General features: G+C 43.0%; 1 protein-coding gene across 4 annotated transcripts in view; it reads left to right on the top strand.

Moving 5' to 3' along the window:
* The window catches only part of LOC111863782 (synaptotagmin-15), a 106,932-nt gene that overhangs the window by 29,650 nt on the left and 62,188 nt on the right, over positions 1–15,094 (top strand). The gene's annotated exons all lie outside the window — the stretch shown is intronic.

Here is a 15,094-nt window from a genome sequence, read left to right as displayed (position 1 = left end):
GAGACTTGGATATTTGAGGCTTGAAGTTCTCAGTGATGTTGAATATTAAGATTGCTGTATTCTGGATTGTATTTTCATGTAATCTTGCTGGTAGGTAATATCAATTAGGAGGAACCTCATTACTCACTCCACTTTCAAAATGAGGATGCGGAAATATTTCCTTCCCAAACGTCGGTATTTGCTTCACTATAAGGCATCACATCCCATAATGTTAAGAATTGGATGGTGTGTGGCAGGGAGTGAATGGGTGTGGCCTCCGTTTAAAGTATTATGCGAAGAATTTACTTGACTTGCCAATTAACCCCTATAAATATATAAATATATTAACCACCTGCTTTACCCTTATCCATTACCATTTTCAGACCACACATTTGTACGTGCGTACTTACGTACGTTGCTTTAGGTTAGGTAAATTTGTCCCTTGACACTTCTTTATTCCGAATTAGTGAAAGAAATTCTGCAAGTGGAGGTTTAAAACCATGCATATTACTCATATTTTGGGTTTATGTGGACGGTTGCATGAGTTTCAAGCTTCAAATTCAGACTCTTCATTTTATCGTCGCTGTGTTTGGAAATGCACAGCGTTACAATTTTTCACGGTGTCTCACTTCAGGTGCGTGGGTGTTAGAATCAAATATGTGACGAGGCGGAGCCCCTGGCAGGCAGGCAGGCAGGCAGCGCCCAGCTACATGCAACTGATGTCAGAACTAACTTCTTTCATTGTTGCTAATCTGTCTTCGGGCGATCGGTTGCTTGGCAACGGCCACGACTGACAGCTATGTAATCAGAGTTATGCTTCTTTGCATTAAGATTTTTATGTGGCTTATCTGACGACGCTCTCGTAACCTATATTTCTGGTTCTCGACATTTCTGACGTGAAGCCCTACTTCTTTGGTTTACACCAAATATTGAAGCACCCCCCCCCATTGTCATTTTTATCGAAATAGATTCTTATTCGTTCAACAAATTCTATTATTTTGTTCATGAATTTTAAAAATACGTATAAAAATTATAAATTAATTTATTGATTTACCTTTCGGTTTTTAAAATATGTTTTATTACTAAAGGGACATAAATTAAGCCCCTGTTAGTTTGCTAAATAATTAGGCGGTTTGACACTTTCCTTCATGTATTGGTAATTCAAGCTAAATTATGTGACACACACACCCACACAATCACGAGTACTTTTAGCGGCCGTTTTTGTAAAAATGATAATTTTTTGTGCCTGTCCTAATTTCCATCCAAAAATGTAAAGAAAAGCTAGGGGGTTGCATTCCTCCCCTTTACGCTGTAGAAACTTCTTTATTTTCCTTAAATAATATCCAAGAGAGAAACAGCGTCGTCAAACTGACGCCGTAGTAACAAGTAGCGGTTAATTAAGTGTTCTGCGGCACAGTTTCATGCCCGAAAACGGTGAAATTAATTGTTGCATGGGTCCCTAGCGTCTACCGCCAAACCTATGAGCAAAAATAAAAATTTTAAAATGAAAATTGTGCTCTGTGTTTTTTATTTGGCTGTAAATATTGCAGATAGATATTGGAATGTAACTGTTTTCTGTTTTTAATATTTGGATTGATAAATGTGAGGCGTGCTTATGGAGAAAGTGGTTAATCATGAAAAATAAAATCGAGATATTCTTCTGAATTTTGAATGAAAAATTTACGTGTCCAGGACGTCAAGCCCTCGTGCAATCCATCTTGCCTCTTCAAGGGGGCGCCTTACCCTTTGGGAACCACAGATAGGCTACGTACCGTTGAATAATGGTATCATAGATAAATGATGAATTGTAAAGTGTCTCAAGGGATTTGGCCGGAGGGACTGAGGAAAATGAAGAAAAACCTTATTCAGGCTGGCAGGCGTGGACTCGAAATTCCTCTCCAAGCGTATTAGATTCAGCAGTATGATTTTAAAATTAAGTTTAAAGTAGCCAGGATAGCTCAGACGATTTTGTGACTAGGTCACGAACATTTGTTTGACAGGATCTCTTCTCCATGCCGTCCAGATATGTACTGAGAACCCAGTTTCCTGTACAATGGGTACTGGAGGTTGTTTCTACAGATTAACACGGCGGAGGAGCGAAGGTGATCACTAATCTTCACCTAGTGTCAAAGTTAGAAGTGTTGGAACTGCACTTCCATTCCCCTATACTTGTACATGGAGTGGTGCTTAATTAAGAACAGGTACGACTTCATTTTCTTGAGTGATTACGTAAGCCGTCAGAATTGTACCTGTGTTCATACCTTTGTTATTTCTAATGCAACACATCGATTTCTCTGACAATTTCAAGGCGATGTGGCTGGCAGGTTAGACAGATCTTCTTTATATATATATTGGTCATATCTTACGCAGTAACTGCCTTCTAAAAGAAGTTATTGAAGGAAAGATATAGGGGCGGATAGAAGTGACAAGAAGACGTAAGAAGATGCTGGATGACCTTGGGGACAGAAGAGGATATTCTCATTTGAAGGAGAAAGCTCTAGATCGCATTAAGTGGAGGAACTCTTTGGAAGAGACTGTGGACCTGTCGTCTTGACAGATTACTGATGAATATGTATATATATGCATGTCATTGTGGGCGTTTAACAACTCTGCACCATTGCCTGTGAGTCTCGTGATATCTTTAGCCTCGTTCGTCAACATGACAGCTCACAAAGCCTCTGGGATTTGTTACAAGGATTAGAGTTTATAGAATTTTGAAATTCCATTGCCGCCTGCAACCAGATGACGTTGATCCAGTTAGCTGCACGTTGCCAGCAAATTATAGGCATATCTAATTTTGTGTAACACGCCTCTGGGTGCCATTCCACTGCGCAGTTTGATGTGAGTCGGGGAAGAGCAGGTAACATGACGCAAGTCAAGATGTTGCTAGAGAAATAATTTGTGAGAAGTTAAGTGGGTAATGATGTTTTTCGGAAATTTTAATTAAAATACGTTTGGATCGTTAATTTCTTAGAAATACGCTCCGAGGTTTGCGGACTGAGAACACTGTGTGGTATGGCAAGAGATGTTAACATAATTAATGGCTGCCTCTTACATGTCTTCCGTGTATTGGCTTGGGGGAAGAGAGGACATTCTTGTCTGGTATTACAGTGGACGTACGAATTTCAAATCAAAATAATTTGACTGCTTGCCACAATGTGACAGAATCAGCACTAAGAAATTTGCGGATTTGTTCTCAGAGAAAAAACGTAGGAAATTGTAGGATTTGGGGTTCATACATGAAGCGTATTTTTCAGGGATATTATTTTTATTGCTAGTGGGGTGGGACCAAGTCGCTTGTACTGCGGCCACTTCTGGCCTGTTTTACCAGCCTCAGATGATAGTTGAGGGTGATTGTGGAGCAATTGGTGAAATGATGATTGGCAGGGGAAACCGAAGTACTCGGAGAAAACCTGCCCCAGCGTCACTTTGTCCACCACAAATTCCACTTCACCATACCCGGGATCGAAACCGGGCCGCCGCGGTGGGAAGCCAGCGACTAACCACAGCTATTGCGCAGCGTCTCGGGGATACAACGCCGGGTTGTGTTTGGAAAACCAGCAGATATTTCACAAAGACATGTCACCTGCATCTTCAAGGTCGAAAAATGAACCAAGCCAGAAACTGAAGTGAGGGAGGTGGTAAGAAAAACGTGAAAAGATCCTAGTGGGACCTGCATTTCTTATGCATGTCTAATTCTTTGTTCTTTGAATTGTTTGGGGGAAATATAGCGATTCATTGTGAATGAGAAGATAAATTTACCCCACATCCTAGCAGCATTTTCTTAAGTAACATCCGGAAATTTCTATCAAGACTTCACGGCATCAGATCCCGGAATATTGTAATCTTCAGCTTGTACGAAATTTGGTTAAAATATTCTGCGACTGATATGCAGCTGTAGAATTTCTAAATATTAAAATAATCATTTCCGATGTTCAGAAAGTTGGGTACCGCTAATTTATATTATATGTTAGTAGGTAGGACGAATAGTGACAAATACATACCTGAAAACTTTACTGCAACATTTCAGTCCCATATTCGATTATCCCTCGTTTGGTGCAATTCAGCCAAATTGTGTCCAAGTTCCAGGCAGAGTCGTCATTACAGAACTGTGTATCAGCTGTGCTCACGTGCAATTACAGAGGCGACCGGGCAAGTCTTGTTTCACGGGTTGACGGACATTGTTAGTGACGTTGACTGACTCCCGTACAACGAACTGCCGTTCTCTGACACACAGCATGACGTCGTGTCTGCATATGACAAGAGAGAGTGTCGAGTATAGCGCAGTCAGTATAGTGACTAGCCCACGGGATAAGGGAACGAGTAATCTGCGTTCGATTCCCAGTAGGGGTAACTTTGTTTCTCTTTTCATCCAGAGAGGCTCCTGTGTCCATTAAATGTTCTTAAAGTTTATCCCCTTTTTTTTCTATTACTGAGATTAAGAATGCGTGGAGGTATACCTCCACGCAAGACATTCCGCATTACTCTTCAACCATAAATGTCAACTAACAGAATATTTCAACATTATTCCCCATGACCTGCCATTTAAATTCAGTTTACACCCTTCTGATCAATTTCCTTAACACCATTTTAATATTATTCTACTCATATACTCCTTGGTCCCCTAAATATCTCTTCATCACTAAGTTTCTACAACCATAATTTTGTACGTACTTTTTGTCCCTGGCGTGCTATACCTGTTCCAGGCCCTTCTCTATATTAAGTCTCTTCTAAAACTCTTAAATGTGGAATAAAACCATGAATATGACAGCTTTCTTTATTCATTTATATTTTTTTTTTGTTTAAATTCGCTTAGTTGGGGGTAGAGTCCAACTGGGTCCACTCGGCACGGCGGCCACTGATTGGTTTATTGTACCTGCTCCGGGTGATTATGATGATGGAGAATTTGGTGGAATGAAGCTTTGCAGGGGGAACCGGAGTACTCGGAGAAAACCTACCCCAGCGCCAATCTATCCACCACAAATTTCACTTGACCAGACCCGGGCTCGAACTCAGGCCGCCGAGGTGGGAAAGCAGCGACTAACCGCTTGAGCTATGGCGCGGTCATTTATTCCTTTATATCTTTAGGGCCAGAATTATATCTGCAGTCTTTTGCATTTATTTTATTTTCAAGCTCACTTGCTAAATTAGGAATCGCTTTGTAGAGTTCAAGGGAAACATTATTAATAATGACCCCCACGATCTCCTGTTCCTCTCTGTGACACTGAGGAGCTGCACTTCCGGTACCAATGAGCGTGTGGCGAATCTAACATTATTTGGCGTTTTTAGCCTTCGCTGTTGCTAAGAAAGCGAGGTTCATGCTGAAAGCACACAAATTTTTCCCCCCCTTTGGCACTACAGCCCCAGTGGGCCTAGGCCTACCTCCATGAACTTCTCCGTTCACTTCGGTTTTTCTAGATCTTACACGTTCGGTAGGACTTCTTGGGCGGGTGATCAGCTCGTCGCAAGGCCTCTACCTGTACACAAACACAGAAAAACGCACAGACACAAACTAAACATCCATGCCCTGAGTGGGATTCGAACCCACGAACCCGGTTTCCAAGCGAGCGAAGACAGTACATGCCTTAGACCGCTCGGCTACCGTGACCGGCTGAAAGCACACAAATACCGGGCATTAATTAATTCAGTTTCACTTTCGTTGCATCGTAACATGTCATGTCATGTTTTGTGTGTATGTGTGCGTGCGTGCGTGCGTGCCTTATGTTGCCCTGGGTGTGTTAGTAGAGAGTTGAAATAAATAACATGCAGTCAACCGTTATACATATTTAAATAAGGAACTAATGAATCTCATTTTGGCTCATGCAAATTTGACCTTTATTGAAACTGGGTATTATATGCCAAGTTTTTTTTGTAGCAAAATGTCGTGATTTTTATCTGTCTCACGGACTCCGCAGTTTGACCCTTATAAACTGAGGTCCATGGTTAAAATGTTAACTTTTGTCAACATAGTATTGGACCTTTTGGTTCCGTAAGAGGGCATGATCCGTTCTATAAAACCGAAATTAACGGCCGTGGGGATTCGTTGCGCTGACCACGCGACACCCTCTATCCTCTAAGGTTGGCACTAACTTCGCCTACAAGCGGAGGTCGCTCGGTCGGTATAGTTCGCTTGAAGACTAAAAACCATGGAGTTAAGAGGACATGATTCTTTGTCCATCTGACGAACTATCAGCTTCTACAAGAAGGACTGTTCCTTTGAGTTATCTTTGTGTTGTATCTTAATGCTGCAGCTAATGCTAAGGCAGAAATCCCAGACCATAAACAGAATACATCTTTATTACTAATAAACCAGCCTTTGCTGCATTGTCATGCGCCCAAATCACAAAGTCAAAGCCAGAGTTACTTTACGACTGGCGCTTTACCGCCAATCAGTTCGTCTTGACGCCAAACCCCTTGAGGCTCATGACCTGAGATTTTTTTTCAAATGAATCCTTGTAGTCATAGTTCTTATGTAATATCCTCTCTGACGAGAAGATGGGTTTGTCTCTTAAAAATATGCTTGGTCTTTTATCAAGTGTACGTAATTGCACGTACCCGTATAGGATGTTAGTGCAAATTAATACTTTGGACCAAATTCCGTTATATTACCATGCTGTCAAACTACACGTACATTGAACCAGCCTTCGTTGCTTTGCCATGCGGTCAAGCCACATTGAACTAGACTTCGTTGTGTTGTCATCCGGTCAAACCACGTTGAGCCAGCCTTCGTTATATTACCATGAGGTCAAGCCACGTTGAACCAGCCTTCGTTGCTTTGCCATGCGGTCAAGCCACGTTAAACCAGCCTTTGTTATATTACCATGAGGTCACCCACGTTGAACCAGCCTTCGTTGCTTTTCCATGCCGTCAAACCACTTTGAGTCAACCTTCGTTATATTACCGTGCGGTCGAACTACGTTGAACCAGCGTTCGTTGCTTTGCCATGCGGCCAAACTACGTTGAACCAGCCTTCGTTGCTTTGCCATGCTGTCAAACTACGTTGAACCAGCCTTCGTTGTGTTGTCATCCGGTCAAACCACGTTGAGCCAGCCTTTGTTATATTACCATGCGGTCAAACCACGTTGAACCAGCCTTCGTTGCTTTTTGCCATGCGGTCAAGCCACTTTGAGTCAACCTTCGTAATATTACCGTGCGGTCAAGCCACGTTGAACCAGCCTTTCTTGCTTTGCCATGCGGTCAAACTACGTTGAACCAGCCTTCATTGCTTTGCCATGCGGTCAAACTACGTTGAACCAGCCTTCGTTGTGTTGTCATCCGGTCAAACCACGTTGAGCCAGCCTTTGTTATATTACCATGCGGTCAAACCACGTTGAACCAGCCTTCGTTGCTTTTTGCCATGCGGTCAAGCCACTTTGAGTCAACCTTCGTAATATTACCGTGCGGTCAAGCCACGTTGAACCAGCCTTTCTTGCTTTGCCATGCGGTCAAACTACGTTGAACCAGCCTTCGTTGCTTTTTGCCATGCGGTCAAGCCACTTTGAGTCAACCTTCGTAATATTACCGTGCGGTCAAGCCACGTTGAACCAGCCTTTCTTGCTTTGCCATGCGGTCAAACTACGTTGAACCAGCCTTCGTTGCTTTTTGCCATGCGGTCAAGCCACTTTGAGTCAACCTTCGTAATATTACCGTGCGGTCAAGCCACGTTGAACCAGCCTTTCTTGCTTTGCCATGCGGTCAAACTACGTTGAACCAGCCTTCGTTGCTTTTTGCCATGCGGTCAAGCCACTTTGAGTCAACCTTCGTAATATTACCGTGCGGTCAAGCCACGTTGAACCAGCCTTTCTTGCTTTGCCATGCGGTCAAACTACGTTGAACCAGCCTTCGTTGCTTTTTGCCATGCGGTCAAGCCACTTTGAGTCAACCTTCGTAATATTACCGTGCGGTCAAGCCACGTTGAACCAGCCTTTCTTGCTTTGCCATGCGGTCAAACTACGTTGAACCAGCCTTCGTTGCTTTTTGCCATGCGGTCAAGCCACTTTGAGTCAACCTTCGTAATATTACCGTGCGGTCAAGCCACGTTGAACCAGCCTTTCTTGCTTTGCCATGCGGTCAAACTACGTTGAACCAGCCTTCGTTGCTTTTTGCCATGCGGTCAAGCCACTTTGAGTCAACCTTCGTAATATTACCGTGCGGTCAAGCCACGTTGAACCAGCCTTTCTTGCTTTGCCATGCGGTCAAACTACGTTGAACCAGCCTTCGTTGCTTTTTGCCATGCGGTCAAGCCACTTTGAGTCAACCTTCGTAATATTACCGTGCGGTCAAGCCACGTTGAACCAGCCTTTCTTGCTTTGCCATGCGGTCAAACTACGTTGAACCAGCCTTCGTTGCTTTTTGCCATGCGGTCAAGCCACTTTGAGTCAACCTTCGTAATATTACCGTGCGGTCAAGCCACGTTGAACCAGCCTTTCTTGCTTTGCCATGCGGTCAAACTACGTTGAACCAGCCTTCGTTGCTTTGCCATGCTGTCAAACTACGTTGAACCAGCCTTCGTTGTGTTGTCATCCGGTCAAACCACGTTGAGCCAGCCTTTGTTATATTACCATGCGGTCAAACCACGTTGAACCAGCCTTCGTTGCTTTTTGCCATGCGGTCAAGCCACTTTGAGTCAACCTTCGTAATATTACCGTGCGGTCAAGCCACGTTGAACCAGCCTTCGTTGCTTTTTGCCATGCGGTCAAGCCACTTTGAGTCAACCTTCGTAATATTACCGTGCGGTCAAGCCACGTTGAACCAGCCTTCGTTGCTTTTTGCCATGCGGCCAAGCTACTTTGAGTCAACCTTCGTTATATTACCGTGCGGTCAAACCACGTTGAACCAGCCTTCGTTGCTTTGTCATTCTGCCAGACCACGTTCAGATAATAATTCTCTGGCCAATAGACATACTTTGGAATCCGCCGGTAGAATCACAAACATTTAATTAATGCGTTTGCGCGTTGAAGTGGCGTATATTGAATGTAGTAGCAGATTGTTTGAGAAAGTTCCAATTATATATTTTCTCCACTTTTGTAAGAGAATTTATAAAAGAACGTGCTTGTCCAGTGTGAGCAGTTGGCAAACGAATTCAGAGCATAGCCCTTGAATTAAATTTAATGTTGCTAATAAATTCAATGCCTGAATTACACGTTAACGACGCAAGATTTGCAACAGGAAGGCGGGATTTATGACTTCCACCCGGAACTCCTGGCTGTAATTGCAATAACGAACTGAGGTAATACTGAGGTGTCTAACTCTATTACCTGACGTAATTCAAATGGAAGGGTCTCTCAGCATTGCTTGCCCAACCGCTGTGAAGCAGTATGCCCCTCAGGTGCAGGTGACGTCACCGTCTTCATCCCACGCAGCCCCTTAGGAACAGGGTGATTAAATATATTCTTAGCAGTATAACACATGTCGGTGCTCGTATGTACTTAGGTTTAAAATAATTTATTCTGCTTGCGTTCCATTCAAGGATTAGTTATTAGCCAGTTCCTGTCTTTTTTATGTCTACGAGTACATCTGTTTCTCTCTCTTCCCACATTTCGACGTATGTTTTGTGCGTCGTAACTTGTTTATGAATTCGACGAACGGAATATATACATATATATCACTTATTCGCATTATTATATTAAAATGTAAGAAATTTAGAAATGTTTTTAGAGAATTAGTTAAAATTGTGCCGAGTTCAATCCATATTTGGGGATATAGCTCACATTCATCTCTGTTCTCTTAAATTCTTTTGGTTCAATAAGAGAATTCTGAGCTTTGTCCTTGCGTCTGTATTTATAATCATTTGTTTTACTTCAAGCTTTCACAGATATTGAAATTCACCTCAGCTGCCTATAACTCATGAATACAAAACACAAGTCCGAGTGCCTCGTTTCAATCCCATAATTTTGCCAAGGGAAACGAACTAAATAAGAAATTTCTTCATTTAGGACGGTTGGTGTCCAGACAGAGATTCGAACTGGTATGCTCCAGATTAAAAGAAATGAGCCTTAGAGCTTAGCCCAATTCCTCTTTTGTATTTTAACGTATAAGTGTGTGACTATAGACGGGGTTTGGATTGGTAACTCGATTTATTGGCCACTTATACACACACGACTCGTGACTACGCTTTACAGATATACACAGGCTAGTGTTATCAGTCTATTAAAATCTCCACTAGCCGTTTCCTGGCAACGGATTTTAACACAGCAACTATAACAATCTCACTGCAGCCACAGCAAACAAACTTTTCCCTTCAAAGCCGCACTCTTGCAACTAAATCTTCTTCACAGTCTCCCGTACAAAACTGAACTCTCAACTGAGAACTTCCTGGGTCAAAGTCTAAGTCAAAGTCGCATTGCGACTGACAGTCAGTCAGTAAGTCCTGGTGTCGAGTCCCATCTGGGCTCATGATCAGATATTTATTACTTTTTCAAAAGTTACGGTCTTGTTTTTGTGGGGCACCCTCTCTGACGGGAGGACAGGTCTGTCTTANGTCAGTCAGTCAGTCAGTCAGTCAGTCAGTAAGCCTTGGTGTCGAGTCCCATCTGGGCTCATGATCAGATATTTTTTACCTTTTAAAAGTTATGGTCTTGTTTTGTGGGACACCCTCTCTGACGGGAGGACAGGTCTGTCTTGTGTATATGCTGCTGGCCCTTGTCAGCGCAATGTTTCTCGGGTCTGAGCCTGTTGGGACTCGCAACCATATTCTACTGTCTCAGACTTGAGACTTCCACTCGCATGGTCGAGCTGGAGGCATTCTACCTCGCCTCAACACGAGTTTGCCTGGGTCACTCCAGTTTTCTTCGAGATGACATCTCGCCACGGACCACACAGAAAACACAACCCTTCTACTGTTGTAGAGGTATATGTATCGTGTCGTTGCATAGCAACGTCGCGGCCCGAACCAATAGAAAACACCGTTCTTATACTGTTGCGTGCAAGTATCGGGCGTTACGCAACAATTGTCGCTGTTTACAGCCACTGCTTAGCAACGGGTCTATACGCCAGAATATGAAGACATGGAAGAGATGGAAAGATAATGAATACGGAACAGAAAGAATTTAGAAGGAGGCGGTCGTGGTATATTTTAATTGTAAAATTAGTAAAATCTCGAAAGACTTGAATTAGAGTAGCCGCTGACCCGGATGATATTCGAACTGTATACCATCCCGAACGCATGTCTAGAAAGTCTGTAGACACGTGACTCTTTATCAGTCGCCAAGTTCATAACTTGTAGTCCTGCAAATTCCAGATCGCGAGAAAATGGCCAACTGAGCAGTATCCATCGCATTTTTGATCCCCGTGCCTTGTATCGTGTTCGATATAGCCCTGGGGACTATTACAGCGCTCTGGGTTCCCAGTGGACAGTCAAGTAATTATCCAATAACGCGAACTGAAATATCTAACGCAGGAAGTGCGAAGCCCCTGCCGGCACTTGCCACTTCGTTTCGTATTTTCACATGTATGAGGGACTCTCGACGGGGTTTTGGATACTTGGATTTATGGACTACTTATGGATCGCAACTACAAGTGTCTCACAGAGCTACACACCGCAAGTCTCACTGTAACTACAGCACATATAAATTCTTCTAAATCTTCACCAGTCATTTCCTGGTAATGGGTTTTAACACTGTCCGCTTACGTCCTTACCGTCTGGCACACATCCGACAACTGAACTCAGTCTTCACTTCCATCCAGTTTAGCCTTATTTCGGAAGATTCGTACATTTGTATTGTCATGTGATCTAGTGCTTATTTCCGGCGTTTTTGAATTGGATGCTGGATTTATTGACCACTTTAACACACAACTCGTAATTACACTTAATTATGGAGCCATCGTAAATTTACATTTTCTACCGGTCACTCCAGCACAAGTTAAGTCTCTTCCGACCTGCAGTGTCTTCACTAGACGTTTCCTGGTAACGGCTTCTAACAACGGCTTGTCCTCTGCTTTCATGCTCAAAGCCTTCCTTAATGGCGGCTCCCTTCCAGACTGCTGCTGAGTTAGATTCAGAGTTAATTTAGGACTGTCGGTTTACCGCCAATCAGTTTGTTTTGGCGAGAATCCCTTGAGACTCACGACCAGCATTTCTTTCAACAGAATATTTGCTTTCATAGTCATTATATGAGATCCTCTCTGACGAGATGATAGGTCTGTAGTTTGCAGTTGCTGCTGATCCTCACCAGAGTAGTCATTCTCAGGTCCGATGCTCCTAAGTCTTCGTTTCAACAGAACTTACTGTTTACTTTATGTATGAGGTGAGCCAAGATAGACGAGTATCTGAAAAACTTCCCTCTGACCTGTTGACTGTAGTTCAGTTACCGGTAGGAACAGAAAATTTTCTTTCGTCACTGTGGCCACTCCGATTCTCTAACCACTCGCCTTCCTGTTCTTGGTGCTGGAATTTTTCCTCATTCGCTAAAAACGGCCGGAATGTGAAATTAGCCTCTTAGAAGTAAGGCTATCAATATCTGGAACTTCAGTTTCACTGGCTCCATTCGCCATAATGGTTTAGCGATGGTGATAATTTTATTTCTGCTTATATCACATGGCATCTAATGAAATAAGTGTTAAGGATGTGAAAGGAAACGCGTGTGGTATAATTTAAAATGTGTACGTATTACGCAGTACTGGTTGGAGGGACTGAAGAAGCTACGAAATTCTTCCCATTATAAAACACCCTGTATTACTGTTTCACATTTAAATACACAGCTGACGAACGAACATTATGTCGCTATAAATGCATCATCCTGTATTATTGCGTGAGGTTTCTTGTCTGACGTCGCATGTGGAACACGGACGTCTAATTGCCACTAAAATATCATCTGAATATAGGCGTATGCGAAAATGAAATAATGCACTTCTTTTGATACTTTGTACTCTGTTGCATTATCTTCACACAATGTCATAGGCTTCTCTTAGTGGGGGATGGAATCCAGCTGGGTCCACTCGGCACGACGGCCACTGTTTTTGCCTATTGTAGCCTGCCCCGGGGGATTATGATGATTGAGATTTTGGTGGAATAAAGATTGGCAGGGGAAACCTAAGTACTCGGAGGAAACCCGCCCCAGCGCCACTTTGTCCACCACAAATCCCACTTGACCTAACCCGGGATGGAACCCAGTCCTCCGCAGTGAGAAGCCAGCGACTAACCGCTTGAGCTATGGCACGGCCTAATGCCATAGGCTTACTTTACTTGCAAGTGTCAGATTTCAGGATGTATTCTTTTTTTCTAAGCAACGTTGAAATTGTAGTTGATTCCACAATTTCCAACCCAGTTTACCGAAAAGTTGATGTTGACTGACATAGTACACTCTAGCACTCAGGTGACGATACACGTGTTGAGTCCCTCACACTCGACCAGCTTTATCCCGCAAATCACTGGAACGGTTATTGCGCAACTGTCACTGCACAGAAGAAATACTATCTCGCGGTGATCTCGCTGACTGCGCCAATGACGCTCACGTCAATGGCAAATGCTTCGAAAGGAGGGGTGTGAAATGTTACGCCCCAACTTACATTCCCTCCTGATATTCCAGGCAGTAAAGACGTGGGAGTTATCAGCGACTTCTATAACGTAAACCTTTGCGGATTATTGGACCAATTTCTGACAAAATTCTCTTTTAATATTCACAAGCTGAAATGACCTTTCCCCCACCATCCCTCAGAAATCTGCCCACGTTTGTTGAAGGCCTAATATGACGGTCAAGAGGTCTCGCATCGGCTCAGTTAAGAGGCCGAAATTTGAATGTAAAAGTAAAATATTGTCATGTGTTGGGTATGTCACGCGACAAATAACTTCACGTAGCTCTCGGATTTGACGAACGCATTTATACAAAGAGTATCACTTCGGCTGCATTCTACGGCGGCTATCGTCCAGCTGTGTCTGCCCATGGCTGGATCCCAGCCCTCTTCAGCGGCGGCTATCCCAAGACTGTCTCGGCGAATGCATTACCTTCTTATATATCTGCGGCCGTTGCTACGCAGTGAACCTTCTGTTGTAACCATGGAGACTCGCTGTTAGAATTACAATACTGTTATTGTTACTTCCTACGCAACGGTATGTTCTAGGTTTTCTATGGAAGTAACCCTTCTGAATTCCAAACACGTGACTTTATATACGTATATTCTCATGACGGAATAACTTGAGAAGATTTTAGAGCCAAAATGGGATAGACAAAAATTCAAGGAAACCTAAGGAGTGATCAGGCCGGCCGTGCTATAACTCATACGGTTAGTAGTCGGCTTCCCACAGCGGCGTCCAGGGCTCGATCCCAGGTCATGTGGGATTTGTGGTGGACAAAGTGACACTAGGGCGGGATTTAACCGAGGACTTCGGTTTCCCTTGCCAATTCTCATTCCACCAAATTCTCCATACTCGTCTACCATCCGGGACTGTCACAATAAACCAATCAGTTGACGACGTTACCACACACCATAGTAAGGAAAAAGAGGGATTTGAAGCAGGACGTTAGCTTGGAAATATTTAGAAACTAGATAAATGAGATATGGAAATAGGGTTGATATATCAGGGGTATTATAACCAGGGGAAAAGAATTAATAAAGGATTTCTGAGACGAATACTCTCGGAAAGTGATCACTTAAAACCTAGAAGGAAACATGAGAAAAAAATATTATGATACAGCTGAGGAAGTGGCACTTGAGGAATGAGTGAGGACTGAACTGGCTCAGGATCTTGTCGTTGGCTTCGGCATTGATTCAGGGTCTGGTAACAGAGAGTTAGGTACTTAGTGCTTGGTTAAGTACTTATCCCAGACAGATCACTGAACCAAGCACGTACCGAGAGGGTTCTCTGTCTCCTCATTTGAAGTTCGGATTGCCGCAGGAATTCTTTATAGTTTTATACAGCTACACGTTAAAATATTGCAGTTGATGTGAGGAAGTAAACTGTTAGAACAATTTGTTTTAACTCTTTGCCCAGTAAATCAATATCTATGTACAAAATTTATGGCAAAGCTTTCAGAATCCTACCATATTTCCTTTTTTAATCAGATAAACTTTTTACTGACATTGATTTCGTTGTTTTGGTTGCCAGAAGTGAATTAATTAGGTGGGAAGATCTTAGATGGCATCATGTTCATATTGAATTTTTTGTTTATTTAAATAT

This window comes from Cryptotermes secundus, unplaced genomic scaffold (assembly GCF_002891405.2).
Source record: "Cryptotermes secundus unplaced genomic scaffold, Csec_1.0 scaffold1705, whole genome shotgun sequence".
Lineage (NCBI taxonomy): Eukaryota > Metazoa > Arthropoda > Insecta > Blattodea > Kalotermitidae > Cryptotermes > Cryptotermes secundus.
Note: the sequence above shows the minus strand (reverse complement) of the source record. Positions and strands in the feature narration are given on the sequence as shown.